At 34.4% G+C, this 16,694-nt stretch overlaps 1 long non-coding RNA gene across 1 annotated transcript in view; it reads left to right on the forward strand.

Moving 5' to 3' along the window:
* The first annotated feature begins 1,141 nt into the window (after window positions 1-1,141).
* Window positions 1,142-16,694, forward strand: part of LOC128014313 (uncharacterized) — a 44,031-nt gene continuing 28,478 nt past the window's right edge. Inside the window, exon 1 of the long non-coding RNA XR_008183523.1 lies at window positions 1,142-1,736. This is a non-coding gene — a long non-coding RNA (uncharacterized LOC128014313). The remainder of the gene's footprint in view (window positions 1,737-16,694) is intronic.

Genomic DNA, 16,694 nt, shown 5'->3' on the forward strand with positions numbered 1-16,694 from the left:
CAGAGTTCACAGCGGGACAGACGCCCTCCGTGAACTGGAGCTGGAGCAGCATGTTGGTTGATGAGTGACACCTGTGACTGGGGCATTTCTGACGGACCTCTGATTGATCACATTACTTGGTGAGCAGCCAAAGAGCAGGGCAGAGCCATCAGAGAGACACGAAACATCACCTGTCTGTCTGTCTGTCTGTCTGTCTGTCTGTCTGTCTGTGATGTGCTGGAAACACAGCTGTGCTCTCGGGTCAACACGATACTGAAATGATAATTAACACATCCAGATGGAATGAATAAATGCATGCATGAAAAAAAAGAGTTCGGGTCTGTTAGATCTTAAAACTGGAACAATATAAAACAAATAAAATACAAATAAAAACAATATAAACTCCAAAGTGAAGGAAGTTTTATTTTATACACAAACAAACACACACACACAGAAGTCAAAAACATGATAAAATACTAAACCTGTCCACATTGGTTTATGCCAATGTAAAACAATAACTATTGTTTGCACATTTTTACATTTATTACAGTATTTGTTTAAATAAACATGCAAATACACGCATAAACCATCATTGCAATAGATTGTTGATCTTTTTTGACAAATTATGTTCATTAACCTTTCCATGTTTTATATAGGCTACACACACACACACACACAAATATATATATACATACACACACACACACACACACACACACACACACACACACACAATCGTGATTTAATAAATTATATAAATATTTTTAATATATCATATACACACACCTACACTACTGCTCCACAATTCAGTCATAGATACATACAAAAAATAAATCTGTAACGCATGTCAGTTTTTAAAAACTGAAATACATGCTGTTTAAAATAAAATTAGTTTTGTATATTACTATATATATATATATATATATATATATATATATATATATATATATATATATATATATATATAGAACGTGCTGATTTACTTTGCTTATGCATTTCCACAGAATTAGAAATGTCATTAAACTTCAACATGCATATATACTGTCATACTTATATTTGCATCTGTAAAGCTTCAGTTAACGTTTCCATATCACTGTTATTGTTGAAGTGTTTGTTACCCAGTATTCACTGCGGTGATCACTGTCGAGGGTTTAGTCAGAGAGTTTGAAATAATGTGTGAGCTCTTTTTATCAAGTTCTTTATACTCACTTCCAGCTGCAAAATAGAAATTTCCTCTGAACTGATACACATGCTGAGCGAAATAAGGCTTAAACATGTTTAACACGGTGATTTTCCCCCAGCAGGCACGAGGAGGAGATGGGCGTTGATGGAACAAACAGACGCGAAAGTCCACATCCAAACGTCCCTCGTTCCAAATCGCTGTTTTATCCTTCCACATACAAACTGAATTTACATTCCGCGATTCCAGTCGGTGATTTTTACACTTCTCAAGTTGCTTTCTCTTTTACATGTGTAAATAACATGGTGGAAAGCAGAGAGTCCCGTGCGTAACCGAGTGTAACCGAAGAAGCGGCGCGCCGCGCGAAGACGCACAACACAGATGCGATCAAATGAGTTCACGGAGTTCTCTCTTTGTCCCACAGCACAATAATCCTTCACCAGGACGTCCTGAAGTTGACTGGAACGCTGGAGGAACTGGTTCAAAGATTGCAGACGGATCTCAAAGTCTCAAACACTGAACAGAAGTACTGCAAGTCTCTGAAATGACCTCCTGATGGTTTTTATATTTATATAAGGTGAGTGTACCTGTTATAGTTTAATGCTGCATTCACAATTCTGTGGGATTCTTTCTGGCATTCTGATCATTTAGAACCATTCAGCAATTTTTTTTAGAACATTCAGTAGTTCACAATTAGAATGCAATGGATCTCATAAAACATAAGACACATTTTTAATGATTTTACAAACCTGTGTCTCTAAATTGTATCTTATTTGATGCCATTAAGATTTTTCCATATTATGATACCTTTAGATAGTCTTTTAGGATTTCTTTTTTTTTTTTTTTTGTATGTATAGAATGAAAAAACACCAGTGGCCTGATGGCTCTAGATTGGAAACCTATCTCAACATACAAGTGTAAATATGGGTAACACTTTAGAATAATGGTCCATTAGTTAATATTAGTTAACTACTTTAGTTAACATGATCTAAGCAAGAACAATCCTTCTACAGCATTTATTAATCTTAGTTGATGTTCATTTCAACATTTACTAATGCATATTCAAATCAAAAGTTGTGCTTGTTAACATTAGTTAATGCACTGTAAATTAGTATGAACTATCAATGAATAACTGTATTTCCATTAACTAACATTAACAAAGATGAATAAATACAGTAATAAATGTATTGTTCATTGTTTGTTCATGTTAGTTAATAAATTAACTAACATTAACTAATGGACCATTATTCTAAAGTGTTACCTAAATATGCTATAATCAGCTTCAATGACAAATACACATTTTTATGTAAATAGTCTAAAGGTCTAAAGTAAATTTATAATGCCGCCAGTGATTTTTAATTAAGCCAACTTATCAAACTGCATTTTTTTTTACTGTAGCTGTATTGACAATACTATATTTACCATAGGCCTGTTTAAATTTTACAGTGTCCATGTGATCCATAAATTGTGAATATAATAAATTAGAAAACTGTAACAATGCATGTTGTAAATAGTGGTTTGGTTATGCACTCTGTGTGTTTTAGAAGAGCAGAATCCTTAAACGCTTGTCTTAACTTCACATTACAGAATGGCAAAATAATTTAATTCATTTGCCGTTTATCATTTTTGCTCAGTATTTGTGTAAATCTACAGTACACAGTTAAGTCTAGTTTTCAAAAACACAACTTGTCATCTTTAAAATAACTCCAGTCTGTTCAAAATGATCACATTTTGTGTAGATGTTGCACAGATTTTAATATGAGTAATCACCTAAGTGTACTTTTATTGAAGATTCGCAGAATTATCTTTACAAGGAAAAGGTAACATTTAATGCTCAATATGCATATTTAATATTTTATATAAAAACTCAAAAAGTAACTAATATTTGATTGCGTCAAAATCCTGTCATAAGTGCAGTGGTCACTTTTCATGCTTTTACAATTATTCTATATTCTCTAAAGAAATGTAATTGGTGTAGCACCACTTTATAACATAAAAATGATTTATGCAACTTGTACAGTATGGTTTTAACTGCATGTGGAATGTGCTTTCTCATGTAGTTTGATGAATCTAAGTATCTCCTGTGCTCTGCCAGATGCTACAGCTTCTGCTCGCCAGAGTTATTGAAGGTGACTCAAGCAAAAGTGATAGTTTTGTGGGTTTTGACTCTGGTTTGGTGGTTTTGGCAGCACGCTTGACTCATCTATATCGTCTTAGTCACTGTGGTTTCATTGTGGTGCCATATCGCTGCTGTAAAAGCTCCTATTAGTGCATCACTAAAGCATTCTGGGTAACTGGTTTTGGTCCTTGTGGTTGTAGAAAACTCGGTGAACGTGCTTTGGTGGTAGATGTTATTTGTAACAATCAGAATTTGCCATATCATCATTTTCGAATAATCAGAAGTGGCTTCAAATCTTAAAGGGATAGTTCACCCAAAAATGAAAATTCTGTCATTCTCACCCTCATGTCGTTCCAAACCCGTAAGACCTTCATCTGTTCATCTTCGGAAACACAAATTAAGTTTTTTTTTTTTTTTTATGAAATCCGAGAGCTTTCTGATCCTGCATATAGACAGCAATGCAACTTTAATGTTCCCACGCCCAGAAACGAAGCAAAGACATCATTAAAACAGTCCATGTGAGTTTAGCCAACATTTTATGAAGCTACTTTGTGCACAAAAAGTTTTCTCATAGCTTTGTAAAATTGCAGCTGAACTCACAAGGACTGTTTTACCAATGTCCTTGCTATGTTTCTGGACCTGGGAACATTTCAGTTGGGTTGCTGTCTATTCAGTGTCAGAGAGCTCTCGGATTTCATCAAAAATATCTTCATTTGTGGTCCGAGGATGAAAGATGGTCTTATGGGTTTGGAACCACAGGAGGGTGGGTAGCCTAATTAATTACAGAATTTTCTTTTTTGACAGAACTATCCCTTTAATTTGGCATGCATCTAAAATAACTTTTTTTATTTTTATTTAGAGAAGGCATAAAAAACTAAACTAAAATTAATGATGCTCCAAAGTCACAAAACCACAACTGCAGTGGCTAAATGCAAGCTATTGCATCAAGTTATGGGATGTTGTTTTTTTACAATTGCGCGCGCAGTGAGCGATCTGGCGTCTCCCTTGTGTCAAAAACATTTCAGTTTAATTCCTCTGCAGAGCATATAATCAGTAGAAGAACCTCAGGACAGTTGCCGCGAGAGCGCGCTCTGTTGAATACAGTGGAGTCACGCGCAGCTGCAGCGAGTGTCTGGATAATCACGAGTGCTGAGGAGAAAAGATTCTCTTTCATTGACTCTGAGAGTCTGTACGTGCGAGTTTTCTCCGGTTTGTTTACCTCTCCCGCTTCTTTTGACTCGTCTGCAGTTGACCCAGTTCTGCGAGCGCGCAAAAATGCGCGTGGCCGTCCCCTCCCCCAGCGAGAGTTCATTTGAGGACAGGGAAGTGCTTTCTTTTCCAACGTGAATCATGAAGGAAAAATGAACCCCTGGAACTAGTTGCCCCCTTCATTTTGGCATGTCCCTCCCCTTTGCTTTATTGTCTATTTTGGCTGAACTTGCAGTTCTTCCCTGAGCTGCCAAGAAAACTTCAAGTCCTTTAAAGATACAGCGAGCGAAAGCTAGTTCCTGCCTCCGCCGCGTCTTGAAAGCAACTGAAAATAAATCTTGTTAGGATTCGGCCATTTCTTCCTGTTTGGTTGTGAATTGGGTCAGAACTCTGTGCCTAAGTGTCCCGTGCGGGATTCAGACCTCATTGAGGGCTCTAACGGTTTGAAGAGGTCCTTTCTCTGTGCTTTATGCTTCCTACAAAGTGAATTTACGACGTGATCTCATTAGTATTCGTGGCCACATGCGTTCAGTGGGCTCCTTCTGGACTGAGACTCAACGTAACTCTTACTTATCAACTAATTCAGAGACATAACTGTTAACTATAACGATTTACCCTAACGAAAAATAACCATGGTTTTATTATAGTAAAACTGTAGTAACCCATGGTTTTTTGGCGTGTTGACTACCATTCGTATAACCACAGATTTACAACAAATACCATGGTTATACTATGGTTAATTTAGCAAAACCATGGTTAATTTGTGGTTACCATGGATTAACTATAGTAACCATGTTTTTTTGGTTTTATCTGTAGTAAAACCATGGTTAATTTTCGTAAGGGAAAAATCTAGATAAACTAATAAACTAGACACTCGCCTTAACTGAAATGAAATAAGTACTTGAAGTATTAAATCTTGAAATACTGGGTGCTGAAAATTTTTTTAAATACAAAAAAACCCGAATCATATCAATTAAAATATACAAAATAAAAGCTCATTCAAAATATTATTGAATTCTATAAAATAGTTTATAATTAATAGGCCTACTAAAATAATACTGAGACCAAAAAAGTTTTTAAGAATCCTTTGAGGTTATGAATCCTCAGATCGTACTGAATTGTTGCATATTTTGAGTGATTATTGAAATTTCATGTCTCTAATATCTAATAACTCAAAATATTCTTTATATATATAGTTATTACCAATTCAAAAAGGGTGCTATATAATATTATGGCAGTTACACAAATTTGAAAAAGTTTAGAATTTTAGTTTTTATAAGCTTCTTATTTTGTGATGTCATATTAGAACTCAATATCTCCATGTTTTAGATGATATCAATGTGTAGATATTGTGTATGCCATTGTCTACCCAACATGTGTACATGAATGCCAATAGAGAACCAGTCCAGCGCAGAGCTCTCCAGAAAATATAGAAATTATGAACACGTATCTCTTGTGATTTGTTTTTTTGGATACATTCTGTCAAATTGAGATTCACACACCTGATGCAGCTCAAAAAACCTTAGTATATTAACTGGTGCGGCCTTGTTCCATGTTGTTACAGCTCTAAAGCATGAAACTTTAGCCATTATTAGAAAAAGAACCAAGCCGGATGGCCAAAGACAACAGTTAAGCTCCTTCGGTTGAGTCATGCTTGGCCATTTTAAGCATCCGCCGACCGCCGTGCTGTTTTGTAGCCGAACATGAGTCAAGCTCTTCCCTGTCTGATGGTTTCCCCAGCGGTGAAAGACAAGAGCCGGCCACTGGTTTTGATTGAAGAGCAGCATTCTCAGGTAGCAGCTGGCCGAGTTAGGACAGACTCGGGAATGGCAAAGGGCCTAATTAGAATGAATTACCTTGCTGTCGGCGTTCATGGAGCCTGTGATCGGCTCCAGCAAGGACGTGGACCTGGCGTGCAGACTTCCTATTGGCTGGCATTTGAGCGGGTGCGGATGGTAACGGATATTTTGATTGGTGTGCTAGTGATGCATCTCTGACTGCAATGCTTAGTAAAAAGCACCATTGCGGTTGCATCCATTTCAGACAGAATATAGACATTTTTGTCTGTGCCAGTGGTGGAAAAAAGCAACAACAGTTCTTTTATTCCTTTTGATGCCCAGCATGCATTTGGTTGCTCAAAAAGCAATGCACTGCATGAACTGATAACATAGAATGCAAAACTGCACACAGATTTTACCATGATGTCATTTTGAATAAAAGCATCTGCCAAATGTAAAATGTATCGCATGACTCTGTCTGTGAGATAAATCAGAATAAAACCAATGTGACTTAAGATGGCCACACACTGTAGGATTTTAAGCCCGATTTGCACCTCCGAATGATCAGGGGTGTGGCCCGATTCGTGGTTTGTCACAAGTGATTTTTTTTTTTTTTTTGGTTGAAACTTTGGTGATGTCTGTGGTCTCGAATGATTTGAAAATTGTCTAGTGTGCAGCCAGCTTTGGTGTGATTAACAAATCAATGTGATTATCTGTGATTTAAATTAAGTAAATGCACTTGTTGAAAATGAGTTTTCATCTACACGTGAGCTGCAACATCTCAGAGCAACTTGGTTCACAGTAAATGCTGCAAAATAATGCAAAAAAAATAAAATAAATAAGAATTCAATTTTAAAATATTTTTTGTGTGTTTTTTATTTAGTAATTTTTATTGAATAATAATTTATTATATTTTTATTAATACAGTTTTAAATAAATTATTACTCGTTTATTTAATTTAATAATTATTAATTGTCTTTGTTTTTGTTTTTTGTTTTTTTTTTACAATCACAATTAAGGACAAATTGTGTAGCCCTACAAACAAGGAAAACTGCAATGTGTGTTTTTTTTTTTGTTTTTTTTTTACATTTAAAAAACTAAAATGTAATAAGTTGTTATTAAGTTTATTCAATAATAATAATTATTATTACTAGTACTATTAATACTACTACTTTAAAGCCATATTGATTTATAATTACAATTTAGCCAAATTGTGCATCCCTATACAAGCACTGCAAACCTGTGTTTTTGTTGTTGTTGTTTTTTATATATATAAAAAAAATGCTTAAAATGTGTCAATCTAATAAAAAAAAAATCGCAACTTGATTTTATCCCCAAATCGTACAGCCCTGTTTGACCCGTAGTTTTTGGTTGTCGGAGGTTAAGAATTTGTTGCATTTGCTTCATTGCACGTCTTGTTTATTTGTATGTGAAATCAGCTTACATTACTTAACTAAAAGTCAAAATTTAATTATACTTTTAATTTGACACATCAGCTTATCATCACATGGTTTAGGGCTTGAAATGCTAAAAATGTTAGCTGTGTCTGTGAGAATAACTGTGTTTTTAGATAAAAGCACGAATTATCTTGGGATAAAAACTTAAGAAGTCTCTGCTTTGATTTCATTTTTCACCTTAGATTAGTCTCATTTTTCTGCCCATCTCACTCCATGTGCTGAGAATTGAGTATCTGTTCATGCACATGCATGCAACTATGAATGACAAATGAGAACCGTCTGCTAGCTGCTAAAAATGCCATGTAACCTCAGAGGCCCAATGCAGAACACATTAATGCCTTCTCTGCTAAAATAGAGTGGCTAATTTCATGCTACACTCTCTGCTTTATGTCATTTTAATCACCATCGATGTTTTATTTTTCTCTGGGATCATTTAGAGACTGTCTTTTTCTCCCATAGTGCCACATTATTAGCGGTTAGCTTCAATCCCAAACCCGTCCAGCAGTTCAGATTTCTATTTATAAGCTAACTGCTAATGGCAAAAACACTTGCTAACCTAATTTTATGAACACTTTTAATGGGCCAGAAGAAAGTTAAATCAGGAAAAAGCCACTAAAGACAGGGCTTTGAAATGAAAGCTGAGCTATTCAGCAATAGGCTTTTGGCGGAGGACTTTTCTCTGTGCCGTTTCCATAAGCTAAATGCCAGAGAGAATTTGAATGGACCGCGGCCCAGAATCAACCGTTACGGCCCGGTTTCGTTGGAGGTGTGTTTGTGAGCGAATGGCTTCGATTTGGAGAGTTGCTGATTTCAGCATTTTTTTCAAATGAGATGAACTGTTCTAGTAAGTTTCTGCTTCGCTTAGTGAATCGCTTCGTTCGCTTGGTGCATGTAGGTTCATTAAACGATTCACATAGTCATGCATTTTATTTTATTTATTTGTTGTTTTTTTTGTAGCTAAATCTTAGGTTTTTTTACTCCATTTTTTTTTACTTTTTTAGTATGTTTCTACTTTGGTTAGTAAATTGTTTTTTTCAAATGGTGCATCTATACTGTAAACTCAAAAATGATTCATAGATGAATTCACACATGTTCCATTTTTTATTTTTTTTTAATTGTCACCAAGTTTTTAACTTATATTTTTGATATGGTCATTTATTAATTGTTTTATGTGTAAAATTCTGTACTTTTCAAATGAATTTAAGTTTTATAGAAAGTTTCTACATTGCTCTGTGAATTCGTTTGGTGCATGTAGATTCATAAAACAATTCACAGATTCGAGTCATGCATTTTACTTTTTTTGCAAATAAATCTTGTTGTTGTTCTACTCGAATATTTTTTTTTGATAAGGTGCTAAGCAGTTTTGCATAGTGAATCTGTGAATTCAGACATGCATGTGAATGAACCTATTCCAAAAATTGAATTATAGAGTGACTCATTAGTTGTATTATGTATAAATGAATTCAGCACTTTCAAATGAATTGAACTTTTCTAAGCTTCTACATCTCTTTGTGAGTCGGTTTATTCAGTCTTGAAATGATTCAATACATGCTCTTCAGATTAATCTGAGTCATGCACAGTTGTTGAAGCTCTAAGACTGGTAAGAGTGGAATCCAAATCTTCAATACTCATCTTGCTTGATCTTTCCGCTGCTTTTGACACGGTTAACCACCAGCAGATACTCTTGTCAACCCTCATGGCAAAGGGCATCTCAGGAACCACACTTCAATGGTTTGAGTCTTACCTATCAGATAGGTCCTTCAAAATATCTTGGAGAGGTGAGGTGTCCAAGTCTCAACATCTAACTACTGGGGTGCCTCAGGGCTCAGTTCTTGGACCACTTCTCTTCTCTGTCTACATGGCATCATTAGGTTCTGTCATTCAGAAACATGGCTTTTCATACCACTGCTATGCTGATGACACTCAACTCTACCTCTCATTCCATCCTGATGATCCGACGGTAGCTATTTGCATCTCTGCTTGTCTAAACAGACATTTCTTACTGGATGATGGATCCTGCAGATTTGCTTCATTCAACATCAAGAAGATCAATCCCTTTCTTTCAGAACATGCTGCACAATTCCTTGTTCAAGCTCTTGTCCTGCAGGCTGGACTATTGCAATGCTCTCTTGTTGGGTCTTCTTTCAGAAAGATCGCGTTCTGAAAGTGAACGTCACTTGATTGTGCCATCCCAAAGAAGCACAAAGTCACTTTTACAGACTTTAAAATTAAATGTTCCGTCCTGGTGGAATGACCTTCCCAAATCAATCTGAGCAGTTGAGTACTTATAGCCATCTTCAAGAATCTGCTAAAAACACATCTCTTTTTGGGTTTTCTAGAATTAACAAAAGCAAAAATTAAAAAAGACCTCTAACACTAGCTTGCTCTATTCTTTTTCTATTCTATCTGTTTTCTTTTTATTTATTGTATAGCCCTTGCAATGTGTACTGTGTTAAGCTAACTGAGACTTGTTATAGCACTGGTATATCAGTGCTCTTTTTTTTTTTTTTTTTTCTCGATTGCTTACATTGTCCTCATTTGTAAGCCGCTTTGGATAAAAGCATCTCCTAAATGACTAAATGTAAATGTAACAGTCTACTCTGTGAGTTAGTATGTAGTTAATAAATGAACATTAGTTGATGTAATTGGAAATGAATGAGCATTAGTTGACATGTAGTTGCAAATTAATAAACATTAGATAACATGTAGTTGCAAATGAATAAGCATTATTTGACCTGTAGTTGCAAATTATTAAACATTAGTTAACATGTAGTTGCAAATGAATGAGCATTATTTGACCTGTAGTTGCAAATGAATAAGCATTATTTGACATGTAGTTGCAAATGAATGAGCATTAGTTGACATGTAGTTGCAAATGAATAAGCATTATTTGACATATAGTTGCAAATGAATAAGCATTATTTGACCTGTAGTTGCAAATGAATAAGCATTAGTTGACAATAAACATTATTTGACATGTAGTTGCAAATGAATAAGCATTATTTGACATGTAGTTGCAAATGAATAAGCATTATTTGACATGTAGTTGCAAATGAATAAGCATTATTTGACCTGTAGTTGCAAATTAATAAACATTAGTTAACATATATTTGACATGTAGTTGCAAATGAATTAGCATTATTTGACATGTAGTTGCAAATTAATAAGCATTATTTGACCTGTAGTTGCAAATGAATAAGCATTAGTTGACAATAAACATTATTTGACATGTAGTTGCAAATGAATAAGCATTATTTGATCTGTAGTTGCAAATTAATGAGCATTATTTGACATGTAGTTGCAAATGAATAAGCATTATTTGACATGTAGTGGCAAATGAATAAGCATTATTTTACCTGTAGTTGCAAATTAATAAACATTAGTTAACATATATTTGACATGTAGTTGCAAATGAATAAGCATTATTTTACCTGTAGTTGCAAATGAATAAGCATTATTTGACCTGTAGTTGCAAATTAATAAACATTAGTTAACATGTAGTTGCAAATGAATAAGCATTATTTGACCTGTAGTTGCAAATGAATGAGCATTTGTTAACATGTAGTTGCAAATTAATAAACATTATTTGACATGTAGTTGCAAATGAATGAGCATTAGTTGACACATAGTTGCAAATTAATGAGCATTATTTGACACAGTTGCAAAGTTACTTGTAGTTAGTAGTATGTATAAAGTGGATTATCAAAATAAAGTGTAACCAAATATTTTTGATGTGATGATTCATAAGTTGTATTATGTGTAAGTGTGAATATTTTCTCCAGCACTGATATCAGTGCACTTTAAAGACCTCCAGTGTCTTGAAACGACTGTAAAATGGGGATTTGGAAGCGTTGAAGGCTGCAGATTTGCAGAAGCCATTATAACTCCCTGCGTATGAGAGAAAAGACATTTCGATTAACCCTGCAGTTTAGATTTCCATCACAGGAGGGCTATTGGGCATCAGATATTACGTTTCACATATGGAATCAATTTATAGTGAACTGTACGCCGTAAATTGTTGGATCGCATTTATGGGCTTTCGATCCGAGAATGAAAATAAACTAGGAATTAGGTGGGTTTCATTAAGCGACAGATTAAACGAAAAGTGCGTGCATTCAAACGAGGGCTTTAATGTATAATCAGTAAAGTGGATTGTTCTGTAGGTTTCGAATGGCGTGCAGTCAGCCCTTTTCTGGCGTGATGTATGACAAAGTCAACACTTCTGGACTGAAACTCAATTCCCTGTCGTTCTCCGTGATATTTCACTGAGGTCTAGTCGTGGCGATGACATCCCACTGTACCATCGTTTCTTGGCCCCGGCGAGTGTTTTTGTTGCCGGTCTGAAGGTTTGGTGGCAGGGTTTAGTGTGAATTATGAGCTGAGAGCACCGAGATCTCGACAGGTCGGCCCCTCAATTGCACGTTTATGTCATTAATGTGGATTTCTGCTCTGAACGATGGATGGCTTTTGCTCTGGGCTCTGAAAGCAGTGACGTATGACGGATTGATGGCTTTCTGGCACGTCTGATTTGATTTTTAGAGCAGTTCGGCAACTGTAATATTATGAAATCTTTCCTTTAAAAGTCATTTAACTGTCAAATATATAAAAGGTAACACATGTAAAATATGCGTATATAATACTTATTTAAAGCAGATATTTACACTTCATAGATGGATCGATGGATGGATGTAGATGTGATTATTTATAATGTAGCTTATAGCTTTTTATGTAAATCATGAATATGAAAAAGTTAAGCGGATACAAAATAATAAAACCCCAAATAATTATGAAATCTTGCATTTTAAAGGTAATTTTATCAGTTTCTTTTATAAAAAAAATGTATATATTGAAGGTTATTTCAGTATGTTACATTACACTTAGTCATTTAGCAGACGCTTACAAATGAGGACAATAGAAGCAATCAAAATTAACAAAAGAGCAATGATACACCAGTGCTATAACAAGTCTCAGTTACATGTAGCAAGGTTTTTTTTATTATATAATAACAGGAAAACATATATGTTGCACAAATTGTTCCACATACATTGAAAAGTTCATATGATAATGCATACCGTTTATGTGACCCTGGACCACAAAACCAGTCATAAGGTTCAGTTTTTCCAAATTGAGATGTATGTAACATGCATGTAAGGTATCTTTCCATTGATGTATGGTTAATTAGGATCAGACAATGTTTGGCTGAGATACAACTATTTGAAAATCTGGAATCTGAGGATGCAAAAAAATCTAAATATTGAGAAAATCACCTTTAAAGTTGTCCAAATGAAGTTCTTAGCCATGCATATTCTAAGTTTTGATATGTTTATGGTAGGAAATTTACAAAATATCTTCATGGAACATCATCTTTACTTAATATCCTAATGATTTTTGGCATAAAAGAAAATTGTTCATTTTGACTCACATAAAGTGTATTGTTGTCTATTGCTACAAATATACCCCAGAGACTTAAGACTGCTTTTGTGCTCCAGGGACACATATGTATTTCATCCATGTATATTACATGCATTCTCTGCTGTGTATCATGTATCTCTATATGTCTTGGGTCAGCTCTAGATTTACTAATGGTTGACCTCTGACCTGTTCATGTGGGTTAAGAGGGTCACAGTGTGTGTGTGTGTGTGAGGGGTCTCTGTCCTGTCCAGCTGCTGTGTGTCTTGTGTTACAGACACTATGCATGTGAATGAAAGGTGGTGTGTATTTACCAGCTCGGCGTCTGGCCTGCGGTCCGTGCTCTTATTTACCTCCTGACCCAGACAGCACCTGTCTGTCGTCCCGGGGAAGGACGCGGCCGTGGACTCGGCGACCCGCGTGCTCATGTGTTTCAATGAAGAGCCAGCCAGCGTTTGGTTCGTTGGCCTTTCGGACGCTTCCCTGGACACGGATCAAGGTCCGTCCTGGAATCCATAAACACTAATGGCAGCTTCGCTTTGATATCGATCCATCGACGACAGTGTTTAATATCTGTCTGGAAAACCGCTGGTTAAAGTTTAATCCCACATCGCTTCATTATTTTGACGCAGATGTTCAGGTCTTGGATCGCTTCCTAGTGCTTTTGGCTTTTATTTATTTATGTCTTGTGCATGTTTCACATTTTTGCCAGAGATGAGTTTCATGTACTTTATGCAAAATGTCTTTAAACTCAGTGTTTTAATTAGCTGGGAGGTTAAACGTAAGGAAAAAAACTAAAAGCACCAGCAAGCAATTACATGCATTGTATTTTAGCATTCTTTTTTGTAAAATAAAAATCACAAATGAGATTTATTTTATATTAATAAAACACACTTTATTAACATTTATATATATATATATATATATATATATATATATATATATATATATATATATATATATATATATATATATATATATATATATATATATATAATATTTAAAATATTATAATTTTAATAAATAATATATTAAATAATTATTTACTTTAATCAAGTTGGCAAGATGAGATAATACATTATTTGAAAAAGTCAAATAAAAATCAAACAATTATCACATATGTGTCAAATATGATTCACGTCTTTTATCTATTTATTTTGATAATTATATTATATTATATTATATTATATTATATTATATTATATTATATTATATTATATTATATTATATTATATTATATTATATATTTCTTAAAATCTTCAGAGCAGATTTTGTTCTCAGATGTCTCAGATTTTCTGAACATTACGGCCTTTTCTGTATATATTTCTGATTTTAAACAAAATGTCTATAACATTTTTTAACATTCCCAAACAGTTCCCATTGGCAACTCTAGTATTAATAAAGCAGCATGTTAAAAACCATTCAGAAACACCCTAGCAACCATTCAGCAATGCCCTAGCAACCGTCCACAGCACTCCAGCAGTGCAGCAGTGAGTTTTCTTTGGGCAATCGCTCAGATTTCTTTCAGAAAACGTATAACTTTTGTTCTGTTTTTATATTTTGTAGTTTTGCCAGGGAAGAGCAGATAGTCTTGAAGTAAATCTCGTCTGTTATATTTTTGGAGACAAACATATTTTCCGAACACATGAGCAGCTCTGATTTACTGAGATCAGGAGCTCAGATGTGTTTCCGGTTGATCCATCAGGTGGCGCTACTGTCTCTTTAACACAAGACCTGCTGCCGCCAATCACTCGCGTGCAAACTGACTTTATTTATTTACATCATATTCTCAAATCAGCTTCAATGGAAAAATTGTAATGTGATGGTAAATTGTTTGACATCTGTATTAATATTTCTGTATGAGATTGTAGATGTAATATTTAGGGTCGGAAAATATAAATTAAATTACATCTCAATAGTTTTCCCTCAAAACAGTTCATTAAAAAATGTAGCTAAAATGTGCAAAATGTTTTTTTTTTCAGTTATAGGAGCCAAGCAGAATAAATCAAATGAGTTAATGCAGTGAAAATCTAGTCAAGTCATAAATTATATATATCATTTTTTTTATATTTAAGCATTATTTTATTATATTAAAGTATGTGTATACAGATTTTTTTGTGATGATGAATTTAAAATCAGTTGCTTAAAATTTTTTTTTACAAAAATTTAAAAAAGGAATTTATATTGTGAAACTTGTAAAAAAAAAAAGAAAAGAAAAAAAAGATTTAAAAATGAAACAGATAGCATTAAAATCATGTTAATATGAAAGTATTTTATTTTAAAATGCCTGAAAAATAATTATGTATATGTGCCAATATTCTTTTATTATTATCTAAAATTATTTAAAGAATTGTGTAAAATAAATTAACTAATTATTAAGTAGATAAATAAGAAAGAAAGATAAATAAGAAATGCTAAGCCATTCACAATTTTCCATTGAAAAAGGTTATAAGATGAAGATATAATTATTAACTGTAAATAAATAAATAAAAACTAGAATAAGACAAATGAATCCTAAATAGTTATATTTAAAAAGGACAAAATATAATATGTAGCAACATTTCTCAAATTAAAATGAAAACTATTAAGTGAATCTCTCGTAGATGAGTCTTGTCCTCAAATAAAGTGATCATATTGTACTCTTTATAGTTTTTTTTTATCCTAATGAAAGTGTTAAAAGCGGTTTCTAAAGATGAAATTACATCATACATGTTTTTGACCAACATGAGGGTGAATAAATGACTTTTTTGGGGAAACTGTTGCTTTAAGAAGCCACTTAAAGATCACCAAATGTGTCAGATGTGATGTCACGGCGCTCCGACACAATTTTAAGCGATTAAACGAATGATTTCTGAAATGTTTACTGTGTACTATGAAATCTGTATGTTTACTGTGTTTGGCTTTAGAGCAAATCAAACGCGTCGTGTGTCGAGCCGAGCAGCTCAGAATGTCCAAACAGAAGGAGAAATGGAAAATAAATGTTTAGAAAGTCAAAGAAGGCAGAGGAGGAAAAGAGACAGAGAAAGGGGTCGCAACAGTTAACTCTCCGAGCTGGACACAGCTGGGCTTTCGCCAGGCATTCTGGGACTTTTGGCTGTCTGACAAAGTGCCTGTGAAGTGACCTGAAATACTTGGCTGCACTGGACGACGGTCAGCAAACTCCAGCAGACAATGAGACGCACTTCAGGTCCATTTTTAATCCGTTCAACTGAAAGAGTTTAACAAAAGCTCAAATCTATGTGTTTAATCCAAGGTGAGGTCCATTGGACGTTATTTCAGAACGTTATGTCTATCAGCCTGCATACTAATACAAATAAATGGTATGTTATTTATTATTCAGCAATAAACACATTTTTAAAGTGCAAATGATTTACATAATGTGATGTGTTTACCATATTCAGCAAGCTGTAGGATCCTTAAAGGAACAGTTCACCAAGAAAATCTACATTTCTTCATCAGATTCGGAGAAATGTAGGAATCCATCACTTGCTCACCAATGGATGTGAATGGGTGCCGTCAGAATGAGAGTCCAAACAGCTGATAAAAACATCACAATAATCCAC

Source organism: Carassius gibelio, chromosome B25 (genome assembly GCF_023724105.1).
Source record: "Carassius gibelio isolate Cgi1373 ecotype wild population from Czech Republic chromosome B25, carGib1.2-hapl.c, whole genome shotgun sequence".
NCBI classification, from domain to species: domain Eukaryota; kingdom Metazoa; phylum Chordata; class Actinopteri; order Cypriniformes; family Cyprinidae; genus Carassius; species Carassius gibelio.